The following is a 12,151-nucleotide window of genomic DNA, read 5'->3' on the forward strand; positions in this document are numbered from 1 at the left end:
GCCCAACTGAACTATTTCGGCACGCCTAGGAGAAATCGGAAAGCAGCTTTACCAGAATGAAATTGGAAAGTATCAGCAAGATGTTATTTGTTCATAAAAGGACGAGAGAAGATACATCAAATACGGAATTGTGTTACTCAGCGAATGTGGTTTGTCAAGATTTCTAAAGTCAATCGAAAGCGCACATGTAGAATTATTAGTGTTATCCAATAAAAATAAAAAGATTAATGTTATATCGCAAACTCCCCGGCTTGGAATCGAACCTCGGTCTCCCGCGTGACAGGCGGGGATACTGACCACTATACTACCGAGGACAGTTACGCTTGCCAACACCAAGGATCGAACCAAGGACCTTTAGATCTTCAGTCTAACGCTCTCCCAACTGAACTATTTCGGCACGCCTAGGAGCGATCGGAAAGCAGCTTTTCCAGAATGAAACTGGAAAGAATCAGCAAGATGTTATTTGTTCATAAAAGGACGAGAGAAGATACATCTAATAAAGAATTGTGTTACTCAGCGAATGTGATTTGTCAAGATTTCTAAAGTCAATCGAAAGCGCACATGTAGAATTATTAGTGTTATCCAATAAAAATAAAAAGATTAAAGAAATATCGCAAACTCCCCGGCGGGGAATCGAACCCCGGTCTCCCACGTGACAGGCGGGGATACTGACCACTATACTACCGAGGACAGTTACGCTTGCCCAAACCCGGGATCGAACCAGGGACCTTTAGATCTTCAGTCTAACGCTCTCCCAACTGAGCTATTTCGGCACGGCTAGGAGAAATCGGAAAGCAGCTTTACCAGAATGAAATTGGAAAGAATCAGCAAGATGTTATTTGTTCATAAAAGGACGAGAGAAGATACATCTAAGGAAGAATTGTGTTACTCAGCGAATGTGGTTTGTCAAGATTTCTAAAGTCAATAGAAAGCGCACATGTAGAATTATTAGTGTTATCCAATAAAAATAAAAAGATTATTGATATATCACAAACTCCCCGGCGGGGAATCGAACCCCAGTCTCCCGCTTTTCAGGCGGGGATACTGACCACTATACTACCGAGGACAGTTACGCTTGCCGAAACCCGGGATCGAACCAGGGACCTTTAGATCTTCAGTCTAACGCTCGTCCAACTGAACTATTTCGGCACGCTTAGGAGAAATCGGAAAGCAGCTTTACCAGAATGAAATTGTAAAGAATCGGCAAGATGTTATTTGTTCATAAAAGGACGAGAGAAGATACATCTAATACAGAATTGTGTTACTCAGCGAATGTGGTTTGTCAAGATTTCTAAAGTCAATAGAAACCGCACATGTAGAATTATTAGTGTTATCCAATAAAAATAAAAAGATTATTGATATATCACAAACTCCCCGGCGGGGAATCGAACCCCGGTTCCCGCGTGACAGGCGGGGATACTGACCACTATACTACCGAGGACAGTTACGCTTGCCAACACCCGGGATCGAACCAAGGACCTTTAGATCTTCAGTCTAACGCTCTCCCAACTGTGCTATTTTGGCACGCCTAGGAGAGATCGGAAAGCAGCTTTACCAGAATGAAATTGGAAAGAATCAGCAAGATGTTATTTGTTCATAAAAGGACGAGAGAAGATACATCTAAGGAAGAATTGTGTTACTCAGCGAATGTGGTTTGTCGAGATTTCTAAAGTCAATCGAAAGCGCACATGTAGAATTATTAGTGTTACCCAATAAAAATAAAAAGATTATTGATATATCACAAACTCCCCGGCGGGGAATCGAACCCCAGTCTCCCGCTTTTCAGGCGGGGCTACTGACCACTATACTACCGAGGGCAGTTACGCTTGCCGAAACCCGGGATCGAACCTTGACCTTTAGATCTTCAGTCTAACGCTCGCCCAACTGAACTATTTCGGCACGCCTAGGAGAAATCGGAAAGCAGCTTTACCAGAATGAAATTGGAAAGAATCAGCAAGATGTTATTTGTTCATAAAAGGACGAGAGAAGATACATCTAATAAAGAATTGTGTTACTCAGCGAATGTGGTTTGTCAAGATTTCTAAAGTCAATCGAAAGCGCACATGTAGAATTATTAGTGTTATCCAATAAAAATATAAAGATTATTGATATATCACAAACTCCCCGGCGGGGATTCGGACCCCAGTCTCCCGCTTTTCAGGCGGGGATACTGACCACTATACTGTCGAGGACAGTTACGCTTGCTGAAACCCGGGATCGAACCAGGGACCTTTAGATCTTCAGTCTAACGCTCTCCCAACTGAGCTATTTCGGCACGCCTAGGAGAAATCGGAAAGCAGCTTTACCAGAATGAAACTGGAAAGAATCAGCAAGATGTTATTTGTTCATAAAAGGACGAGAGAAGATACATTAAGGAAGAATTGTGTTACTCAGCGAATGTGGTTTGTCAAGATTTCTAAAGTCAATCGAAAGCGCACATGTAGAATTATTAGTGTTATCCAATAAAAATAAAAAGATTATTGATATATCACATACTCCCCGACGGGGAATCGAACCCCAGTCTCCCGCTTTTCAGGCGGGGATACTGACCACTATACTACCGAGGACAGTTACGCTTGCCGAAACCCGGGATCGAACCAGGGACCTTTAGATCTTCAGTCTAACGCTCGCCCAACTGAACTATTTCGGCACGCCTAGGAGAAATCGGAAAGCAGCTTTACCAGAATGAAATTGGAAAGTATCAGCAAGATGTTATTTGTTCATAAAAGGACGAGAGAAGATACATCAAATACGGAATTGTGTTACTCAGCGAATGTGGTTTGTCAAGATTTCTAAAGTCAATCGAAAGCGCACATGTAGAATTATTAGTGTTATCCAATAAAAATAAAAAGATTAATGTTATATCGCAAACTCCCCGGCTTGGAATCGAACCCCGGTCTCCCGCGTGACAGGCGGGGATACTGACCACTATACTACCGAGGACAGTTACGCTTGCCAACACCAAGGATCGAACCAAGGACCTTTAGATCTTCAGTCTAACGCTCTCCCAACTGAACTATTTCGGCACGCCTAGGAGCGATCGGAAAGCAGCTTTACCAGAATGAAACTGGAAAGAAACAGCAAGATGTTATTTGTTCATAAAAGGACGAGAGAAGATACATCTAATAAAGAATTGTGTTACTCAGCGAATGTGATTTGTCAAGATTTCTAAAGTCAATCGAAAGCGCACATGTAGAATTATTAGTGTTATCCAATAAAAATAAAAAGATTAAAGAAATATCGCAAACTCCCCGGCGGGGAATCGAACCCCGGTCTCCCACGTGACAGGCGGGGATACTGACCACTAAACTACCGAGGACAGTTACGCTTGCCCAAACCCGGGATCGAACCAGGGACCTTTAGATCTTCAGTCTAACGCTCTCCCAACTGAGCTATTTCGGCACGCCTAGGAGAAATCGGAAAGCAGCTTTACCAGAATGAAATTGGAAAGAATCAGCAAGATGTTATTTGTTCATAAAAGGACGAGAGAAGATACATCTAAGGAAGAATTGTGTTACTCAGCGAATGTGGTTTGTCAAGATTTCTAAAGTCAATAGAAAGCGCACATGTAGAATTATTAGTGTTATCCAATAAAAATAAAAAGATTATTGATATATCACAAACTCCCCGGCGGGGAATCGAACCCCAGTCTCCCGCTTTTCAGGCGGGGATACTGACCACTATACTACCGAGGACAGTTACGCTTGCCGAAACCCGGGATCGAACCAGGGACCTTTAGATCTTCAGTCTAACGCTCGTCCAACTGAACTATTTCGGCACGCTTAGGAGAAATCGGAAAGCAGCTTTACCAGAATGAAATTGTAAAGAATCGGCAAGATGTTATTTGTTCATAAAAGGACGAGAGAAGATACATCTAATACAGAATTGTGTTACTCAGCGAATGTGGTTTGTCAAGATTTCTAAAGTCAATAGAAACCGCACATGTAGAATTATTAGTGTTATCCAATAAAAATAAAAAGATTATTGATATATCACAAACTCCCCGGCGGGGAATCGAACCCCGGTCTCCCGCGTGACAGGCGGGGATACTGACCACTATACTACCGAGGAAAGTTACGCTTGCCAACACCCGGGATCGAACCAAGGACCTTTAGATCTTCAGTCTAACGCTCTCCCAACTGTGCTATTTCGGCACGCCTAGGAGAGATCGGAAAGCAGCTTTACCAGAATGAAATTGGAAAGAATCAGCAAGATGTTATTTGTTCATAAAAGGACGAGAGAAGATACATCTAAGGAAGAATTGTGTTACTCAGCGAATGTGGTTTGTCGAGATTTCTAAAGTCAATCGAAAGCGCACATGTAGAATTATTAGTGTTACCCAATAAAAATAAAAAGATTAAAGAAATATCGCAAACACCCCGGCGGGGAATCGAACCCCGGTCTCCCACGTGACAGGCGGGGATACTGACCACTATACTAACGAGGACAGTTACGCTTGCCGAAACCCGGGATCGAACCAGGGACCTTTAGATCTTCAGTCTAACGCTCTCCCAACTGAGCTATTTCGGCACGCCTAGGAGAAATCGGAAAGCAGCTTTACCAGAATGAAATTGGAAAGAATCAGCAAGATGTTATTTGTTCATAAAAGGACGAGAGAAGATACATCTAATAAAGAATTGTGTTACTCAGCGAATGTGGTTTGTCAAGATTTCTAAAGTCAATCGAAAGCGCACATGTAGAATTATTAGTGTTATCCAATAAAAATAAAAAGATTAAAGAAATATCGCAAACTCCCCGGCGGGGAATCGAACCCCGGTCTCCCACGTGACAGGCGGGGATACTGACCACTATACTACCGAGGACAGTTACGCTTGCCCAAACCCGGGATCGAACCAGGGACCTTTAGATCTTCAGTCTAACGCTCTCCCAACTGAGCTATTTCGGCACGCCTAGGAGAAATCGGAAAGCAGCTTTACCAGAATGAAATTGGAAAGAATCAGCAAGATGTTATTTGTTCATAAAAGGACGAGAGAAGATACATCTAAGGAAGAATTGTGTTACTCAGCGAATGTGGTTTGTCGAGATTTCTAAAGTCAATCGAAAGCGCACATGTAGAATTATTAGTGTTACCCAATAAAAAAAAAAAGATTATTGATATATCACAAACTCCCCGGCGGGGAATCGAACCCCAGTCTCCCGCTTTTCAGGCGGGGATACTGACCACTATACTACCGAGGACAGTTACGCTTGCCGAAACCCGGGATCGAACCAGGGACCTTTAGATCTTCAGTCTAACGCTCGTCCAACTGAACTATTTCGGCACGCTTAGGAGAAATCGGAAAGCAGCTTTACCAGAATGAAATTGTAAAGAATCGGCAAGATGTTATTTGTTCATAAAAGGACGAGAGAAGATACATCTAATACAGAATTGTGTTACTCAGCGAATGTGGTTTGTCAAGATTTCTAAAGTCAATAGAAACCGCACATGTAGAATTATTAGTGTTATCCAATAAAAATGAAAAGATTATTGATATATCACAAACTCCCCGGCGGGGAATCGAACCCCGGTCTCCCGCGTGACAGGCGGGGATACTGACCACTATACTACCGAGGACAGTTACGCTTGCCAACACCCGGGATCGAACCAAGGACCTTTAGATCTTCAGTCTAACGCTCTCCCAACTGAGCTATTTCGGCACGCCTAGGAGAGATCGGAAAGCAGCTTTACCAGAATGAAATTGGAAAGAATCAGCAAGATGTTATTTGTTCATAAAAGGACGAGAGAAGATACATCTAATAAAGAATTGTGTTACTCAGCAAATGTGGTTTGTCAAGATTTCTAAAGTCAATCGAAAGAGCACATGTAGAATTATTAGTGTTATCCAATAAAAATAAAAAGATTAAAGAAATATCGCAAACTCCCCGGCGGGGAATCGAACCCCGGTCTCCCACGTGACAGGCGGGGATACTGACCACTATACTAACGAGGACAGTTACGCTTGCCGAAACCCGGGATCGAACCAGGGACCTTTAGATCTTCAGTCTAACGCTCTCCCAACTGAGCTATTTCGGCACGCCTAGGAGAAATCGGAAAGCAGCTTTACCAGAATGAAATTGGAAAGAATCAGCAAGATGTTATTTGTTCATAAAAGGACGAGAGAAGATACATCTAATAAAGAATTGTGTTACTCAGCGAATGTGGTTTGTCAAGATTTCTAAAGTCAATCGAAAGCGCACATGTAGAATTATTAGTGTTATCCAATAAAAATAAAAAGATTAAAGAAATATCGCAAACTCCCCGGCGGGGAATCGAACCCCGGTCTCCCACGTGACAGGCGGGGATACTGACCACTTTACTACCGAGGACAGTTACGCTTGCCAACACCCGGGATCGAACCAAGGACCTTTAGATCTTCAGTCTAACGGTCTCCCAACTGAGCTATTTCGGCACGCCTAGGAGAGATCGGAAAGCAGATTTACCAGAATGAAATTGGAAAGAATCAGCAAGATGTTATTTGTTCATAAAAGGACGAGAGAAGATACATCTAAGGAAGAATTGTGTTACTCAGCGAATGTGGTTTGTCAAGATTTCTAAAGTCAATCGAAAGCGCACATGTAGAATTATTAGTGTTATCCAATAAAAATAAAAAGATTATTGATATATCACAAACTCCCCGGTGGGGAATCGAACCCCGGTCTCCCGCGTGACAGGCGGGGATACTGACCACTATACTACCGAGGACAGTTACGCTTGCCGAAACCCGGGATCGAACCAGGGACCTTTAGATCTTCAGTCTAACGCTCGCCCAACTGAACTATTTCGGCACGCCTAGGAGAAATCGGAAAGCAGCTTTACCAGAATGAAATTGGAAAGAATCAGCAAGATGTTATTTGTTCATAAAAGGACGAGAGAAGATACATCTAATAAAGAATTGTGTTACTCAGCGAATGTGGTTTGTCAAGATTTCTAAAGTCAATCGAAAGAGCACATGTAGAATTATTAGTGTTATCCAATAAAAATAAAAAGATTAATGTTATATCGCAAACTCCCCGGCGGGGAATCGAACCCCGGTCTCCCGCGTGACAGGCTGGGATACTGACCACTATACTACCGAGGGCAGTTACGCTTGCCGAAACCCGGGATCGAACCAGGGACCTTTAGATCTTCAGTCTAACGCTCTCCCAACTGAGCTATTTCGGCACGCCTAGGAGAAATCGGAAAGCAGCTTTACCAGAATGAAATTGGAAAGAATCAGCAAGATGTTATTTGTTCATAAAAGGACGAGAGAAGATACATCTAATAAAGAATTGTGTTACTCAGCGAATGTGGTTTGTCAAGATTTCTAAAGTCAATCGAAAGCGCACATGTAGAATTATTAGTGTTATCCAATAAAAATAAAAAGATTAAAGAAATATCGCAAACTCCCCGGCGGGGAATCGAACCCCGGTCTCCCACGTGACAGGCGGGGATACTGACCACTTTACTACCGAGGACAGTTACGCTTGCCAACACCCGGGATCGAACCAAGGACCTTTAGATCTTCAGTCTAACGGTCTCCCAACTGAGCTATTTCGGCACGCCTAGGAGAGATCGGAAAGCAGATTTACCAGAATGAAATTGGAAAGAATCAGCAAGATGTTATTTGTTCATAAAAGGACGAGAGAAGATACATCTAAGGAAGAATTGTGTTACTCAGCGAATGTGGTTTGTCAAGATTTCTAAAGTCAATCGAAAGCGCACATGTAGAATTATTAGTGTTATCCAATAAAAATAAAAAGATTATTGATATATCACAAACTCCCCGGTGGGGAATCGAACCCCGGTCTCCCGCGTGACAGGCGGGGATACTGACCACTATACTACCGAGGACAGTTACGCTTGCCGAAACCCGGGATCGAACCAGGGACCTTTAGATCTTCAGTCTAACGCTCGCCCAACTGAACTATTTCGGCACGCCTAGGAGAAATCGGAAAGCAGCTTTACCAGAATGAAATTGGAAAGAATCAACAAGATGTTATTTGTTCATAAAAGGACGAGAGAAGATACATCTAATAAAGAATTGTGTTACTCAGCGAATGTGGTTTGTCAAGATTTCTAAAGTCAATCGAAAGAGCACATGTAGAATTATTAGTGTTATCCAATAAAAATAAAAAGATTAATGTTATATCGCAAACTCCCCGGCGGGGAATCGAACCCCGGTCTCCCGCGTGACAGGCTGGGATACTGACCACTATACTACCGAGGGCAGTTACGCTTGCCGAAACCCGGGATCGAACCAGGGACCTTTAGATCTTCAGTCTAACGCTCTCCCAACTGAGCTATTTCGGCACGCCTAGGAGAAATCGGAAAGCAGCTTTACCAGAATGAAATTGGAAAGAATCAGCAAGATGTTATTTGTTCATAAAAGGACGAGAGAGGATACATCTAATAAAGAATTGTGTTACTCAGCGAATGTGGTTTGTCAAGATTTCTAAAGTCAATCGAAAGAGCACATGTAGAATTATTAGTGTTATCCAATAAAAATAAAAAGATTAAAGAAATTTCGCAAACTCCCCGGCGGGGAATCAAACCCCGGTCTCTCACGTGACAGACGGGGATACTGACCACTATACTAACGAGGACAGTTACGCTTGCCGAAACCCGGGATCGAACCAGGGACCTTTAGATCTTCAGTCTAACGCTCTCCCAAATGAGCTATTTCGGCACGCCTAGGAGAAATCGGAAAGCAGCTTTACCAGAATGAAATTGGAAAGAATCAGCAAGATGTTATTTGTTCATAAAAGGACGAGAGAAGATACATCTAATAAAGAATTGTGTTACTCAGCGAATGTGGTTTGTCAAGATTTCTAAAGTCAATCGAAAGCGCACATTTAGAATTATTAGTGTTATCCAATAAAAATAAAAAGATTAATGTTATCTCGCAAACTCCAAGGCGGGGAATCGAACCCCGGTCTCCCGCGTGACAGGCGGGGATACTGACCACTATACTACCGAGGAAAGTTACGCTTGCCGAAACCCGGGATCGAACCAGGGACCGTTAGATCTTCAGTCTAACGCTCTCCCAACTGAGCCATTTCGGCACGCCTAGGAGAAATCGGAAAGCAGCTTTACCAGAATGAAACTGGAAAGAATCAGCAAGATGTTATTTGTTCATAAAAGGACGAGAGAAGATACATCTAAGGAAGAATTGTGTTACTCAGCGAATGTGGTTTGTCAAGATTTCTAAAGTCAATCGAAAGCGCACATGTAGAATTATTAGTGTTATCCCATAAAAAGATTATTGATATATCACAAACTCTCCGGCGGTAAATCGAACCCCAGTCTCCCGCTTTTCAGGCTGGGATACTGACCATTATACTACCGAGGACAATTACGCTTGCAGAAACCCGGGATCGAACCAGGGACCTTTAGAACTTCAGTCTCACGCTCGCCCAACTGAACTGTTTCGGCACGCCTAGGAGAAATCGGAAAGCATCTTTACCAGAATGAAATTGGAAAGAATCAGCAAGATGCTATTTGTTCATAAAAGGACGAGAGAAGATACATCTAATAAAGAATTATGTTACTCAGCGAATGTGGTTTGTCAAGATTTCTAAAGTCAATCGAAAGCGCACATGTAGAATTATTAGTGTTATCCAATAAAACTATAAAGATTATTGATATATCACAAACTCCCCGGCGGGGAATCGAACCCCAGTCTCCCGCTTTTCAGGCGGGGATACTGATCACTATACTGCCGAGGACAGTTACGCTTGCTGAAACCCGGGATCGAACCAGGGACCTTTAGATCTTCATTCTAACGCTCTCCCAACTGAGCTATTTCGGCACGCCTAGGAGAAATCGGAAAGCAGCTTTACCAGAATGAAACTGGAAAGAATCAGCACGATGTTATTTGTTCATAAAAGGACGAGAGAAGATACATCTAAGGAAGAATTGTGTTACTCAGCGAATGTGGTTTGTCAAGATTTCTAAAGTCAATCGAAAGCGCACATGTAGAATTATTAGTGTTATCCAATAAAAATAAAAAGATTATTGATATATCACAAACTCCCCTGCGGTGAATCGAACCCCGGTCTCCCGCGTCTAAGTCGGAGATACTGACCACTATACTACCGAGGACAGTTACGCTTGCCGAAACCCGGGATCGAACCAGGGACCGTTAGATCTTCAGTCTAACGCTCTTCCAACTGAGCTATTTCGGCACGCCTAGGAGAAATCGGAAAGCATCTTTACCAGAATGAAATTGGAAAGAATCAGCAAGATGCTATTTGTTCATAAAAGGACGAGAGAAGATACATCTAATAAAGAATTATGTTACTCAGCGAATGTGGTTTGTCAAGATTTCTAAAGTCAATCGAAAGCGCACATGTAGAATTATTAGTGTTATCCAATAAAACTATAAAGATTATTGATATATCACAAACTCCCCGGCGGGGAATCGAACCCCAGTCTCCCGCTTTTCAGGCGGGGATACTGATCACTATACTGCCGAGGACAGTTACGCTTGCTGAAACCCGGGATCGAACCAGGGACCTTTAGATCTTCATTCTAACGCTCTCCCAACTGAGCTATTTCGGCACGCCTAGGAGAAATCGGAAAGCAGCTTTACCAGAATGAAACTGGAAAGAATCAGCACGATGTTATTTGTTCATAAAAGGACGAGAGAAGATACATCTAAGGAAGAATTGTGTTACTCAGCGAATGTGGTTTGTCAAGATTTCTAAAGTCAATCGAAAGCGCACATGTAGAATTATTAGTGTTATCCAATAAAAATATAAAGATTATTGATATATCACAAACTCCCCGGCGGGGAATCGAACCCCAGTCTCCCGCTTTTCAGGCGGGGATACTGACCACTATACTACTTTGGACAGTTACGCTTGCTGAAACCCGGAATCGAACCAGGGACCTTTAGATCTTCAGTCTAACGCTCTCCCAACTGAGCTATTTCGGCACGCCTAGGAGAAATCGGAAAGCAGCTTTACCAGAATGAAACTGGAAAGAATCAGCAAGATGTTATTTGTTCATAAAAGGACGAGAGAAGATACATTAAGGAAGAATTGTGTTACTCAGCGAATGTGGTTTGTCAAGATTTCTAAAGTCAATCGAAAGCGCACATGTAGAATTATTAGTGTTATCCAATAAAAATAAAAAGATTATTGATATATCACATACTCCCCGACGGGGAATCGAACCCCAGTCTCCCGCTTTTCAGGCGGGGATACTGACCACTATACTACCGAGGACAGTTACGCTTGCCGAAACCCGGGATCGAACCAGGGACCTTTAGATATTCAGTCTAACGCTCGCCCAACTGAACTATTTCGGCACGCCTAGGAGAAATCGGAAAGCAGCTTTACCAGAATGAAATTGGAAAGTATCAGCAAGATGTTATTTGTTCATAAAAGGACGAGAGAAGATACATCTAATAAAGAATTGTGTTACTCAGCGAATGTGGTTTGTCAAGATTTCTAAAGTCAATCGAAAGCGCACATGTAGAATTATTAGTGTTATCCAATAAAAATAAAAAGATTAATGTTATATCGCAAACTCCCCGGCGGGGAATCGAACCCCGGTCTCCCGCGGGACAGGCTGGGATACTGACCACTATACTACCGAGGACAGTTACGCTTGCCGAAACCCGGGATCGAACAAGGGACCGTTAGATCTTCAGTCTAACGCTCTCCCAACTGAGCTATTTCGGCACGCCTAGGAGAAATCGAAAAGCAGCTTTTCCAGATTGAAACTGGAAAGAATCAGCAAGATGTTATTTGTTCATAAAAGGACGAGAGAAGATACATCTAAGGAAGAATTGTGTTACTCAGCGAATGTGGTTTGTCAAGATTTCTAAAGTCAATCGAAAGCGCACATGTAGAATTATTAGTGTTATCCCATAAAAAGATTATTGATATATCACAAACTCTCCGGCGGGGAATCGAACCCCAGTCTCCCGCTTTTCAGGCTGGGATACTGACCATTATACTACCGAGGACAATTACGCTTGCAGAAACCCGGGATCGAACCAGGGACATTTAGAACTTCAGTCTCACGCTCGCCCAACTGAACTGTTTCGGCACGCCTAGGAGAAATCGGAAAGCATCTTTACCAGAATGAAATTGGAAAGAATCAGCAAGATGCTATTTGTTCATAAAAGGACGAGAGAAGATACATCTAAGGAAGAATTGTGTT

General features: G+C 42.7%; 8 non-coding genes across 8 annotated transcripts; all 8 read right to left on the reverse strand.

The window, feature by feature from the left end:
• Nucleotides 1–3,999: 3,999 nt before the first annotated feature.
• Nucleotides 4,000–4,071, reverse strand: Trnad-guc (transfer RNA aspartic acid (anticodon GUC)). The gene has a single exon. It is a non-coding gene; the product is annotated as a tRNA-Asp (tRNA).
• A 386-nt stretch (nt 4,072–4,457) lies between these two features.
• Nucleotides 4,458–4,530, reverse strand: Trnaf-gaa (transfer RNA phenylalanine (anticodon GAA)). Its single transcript has one exon. It is a non-coding gene; the product is annotated as a tRNA-Phe (tRNA).
• Nucleotides 4,531–5,503: 973 nt separating this feature from the next.
• Nucleotides 5,504–5,575, reverse strand: Trnad-guc (transfer RNA aspartic acid (anticodon GUC)). The gene has a single exon. It is a non-coding gene; the product is annotated as a tRNA-Asp (tRNA).
• Nucleotides 5,576–5,961: 386 nt separating this feature from the next.
• Nucleotides 5,962–6,034, reverse strand: Trnaf-gaa (transfer RNA phenylalanine (anticodon GAA)). Its single transcript has one exon. It is a non-coding gene; the product is annotated as a tRNA-Phe (tRNA).
• A 1,055-nt stretch (nt 6,035–7,089) lies between these two features.
• Trnaf-gaa (transfer RNA phenylalanine (anticodon GAA)) lies at nt 7,090–7,162 on the reverse strand. Its single transcript has one exon. It is a non-coding gene; the product is annotated as a tRNA-Phe (tRNA).
• Nucleotides 7,163–8,217: 1,055 nt separating this feature from the next.
• Trnaf-gaa (transfer RNA phenylalanine (anticodon GAA)) lies at nt 8,218–8,290 on the reverse strand. Its single transcript has one exon. It is a non-coding gene; the product is annotated as a tRNA-Phe (tRNA).
• Nucleotides 8,291–8,969: 679 nt separating this feature from the next.
• On the reverse strand, nt 8,970–9,042 carry Trnaf-gaa (transfer RNA phenylalanine (anticodon GAA)). Its single transcript has one exon. It is a non-coding gene; the product is annotated as a tRNA-Phe (tRNA).
• A 1,049-nt stretch (nt 9,043–10,091) lies between these two features.
• Nucleotides 10,092–10,164, reverse strand: Trnaf-gaa (transfer RNA phenylalanine (anticodon GAA)). The gene has a single exon. It is a non-coding gene; the product is annotated as a tRNA-Phe (tRNA).
• Between the last annotated feature and the right edge of the window lie 1,987 nt (nt 10,165–12,151).

Source organism: Argiope bruennichi, chromosome 7 (assembly GCF_947563725.1).
Source record: "Argiope bruennichi chromosome 7, qqArgBrue1.1, whole genome shotgun sequence".
In the NCBI taxonomy this organism is placed as follows: domain Eukaryota; kingdom Metazoa; phylum Arthropoda; class Arachnida; order Araneae; family Araneidae; genus Argiope; species Argiope bruennichi.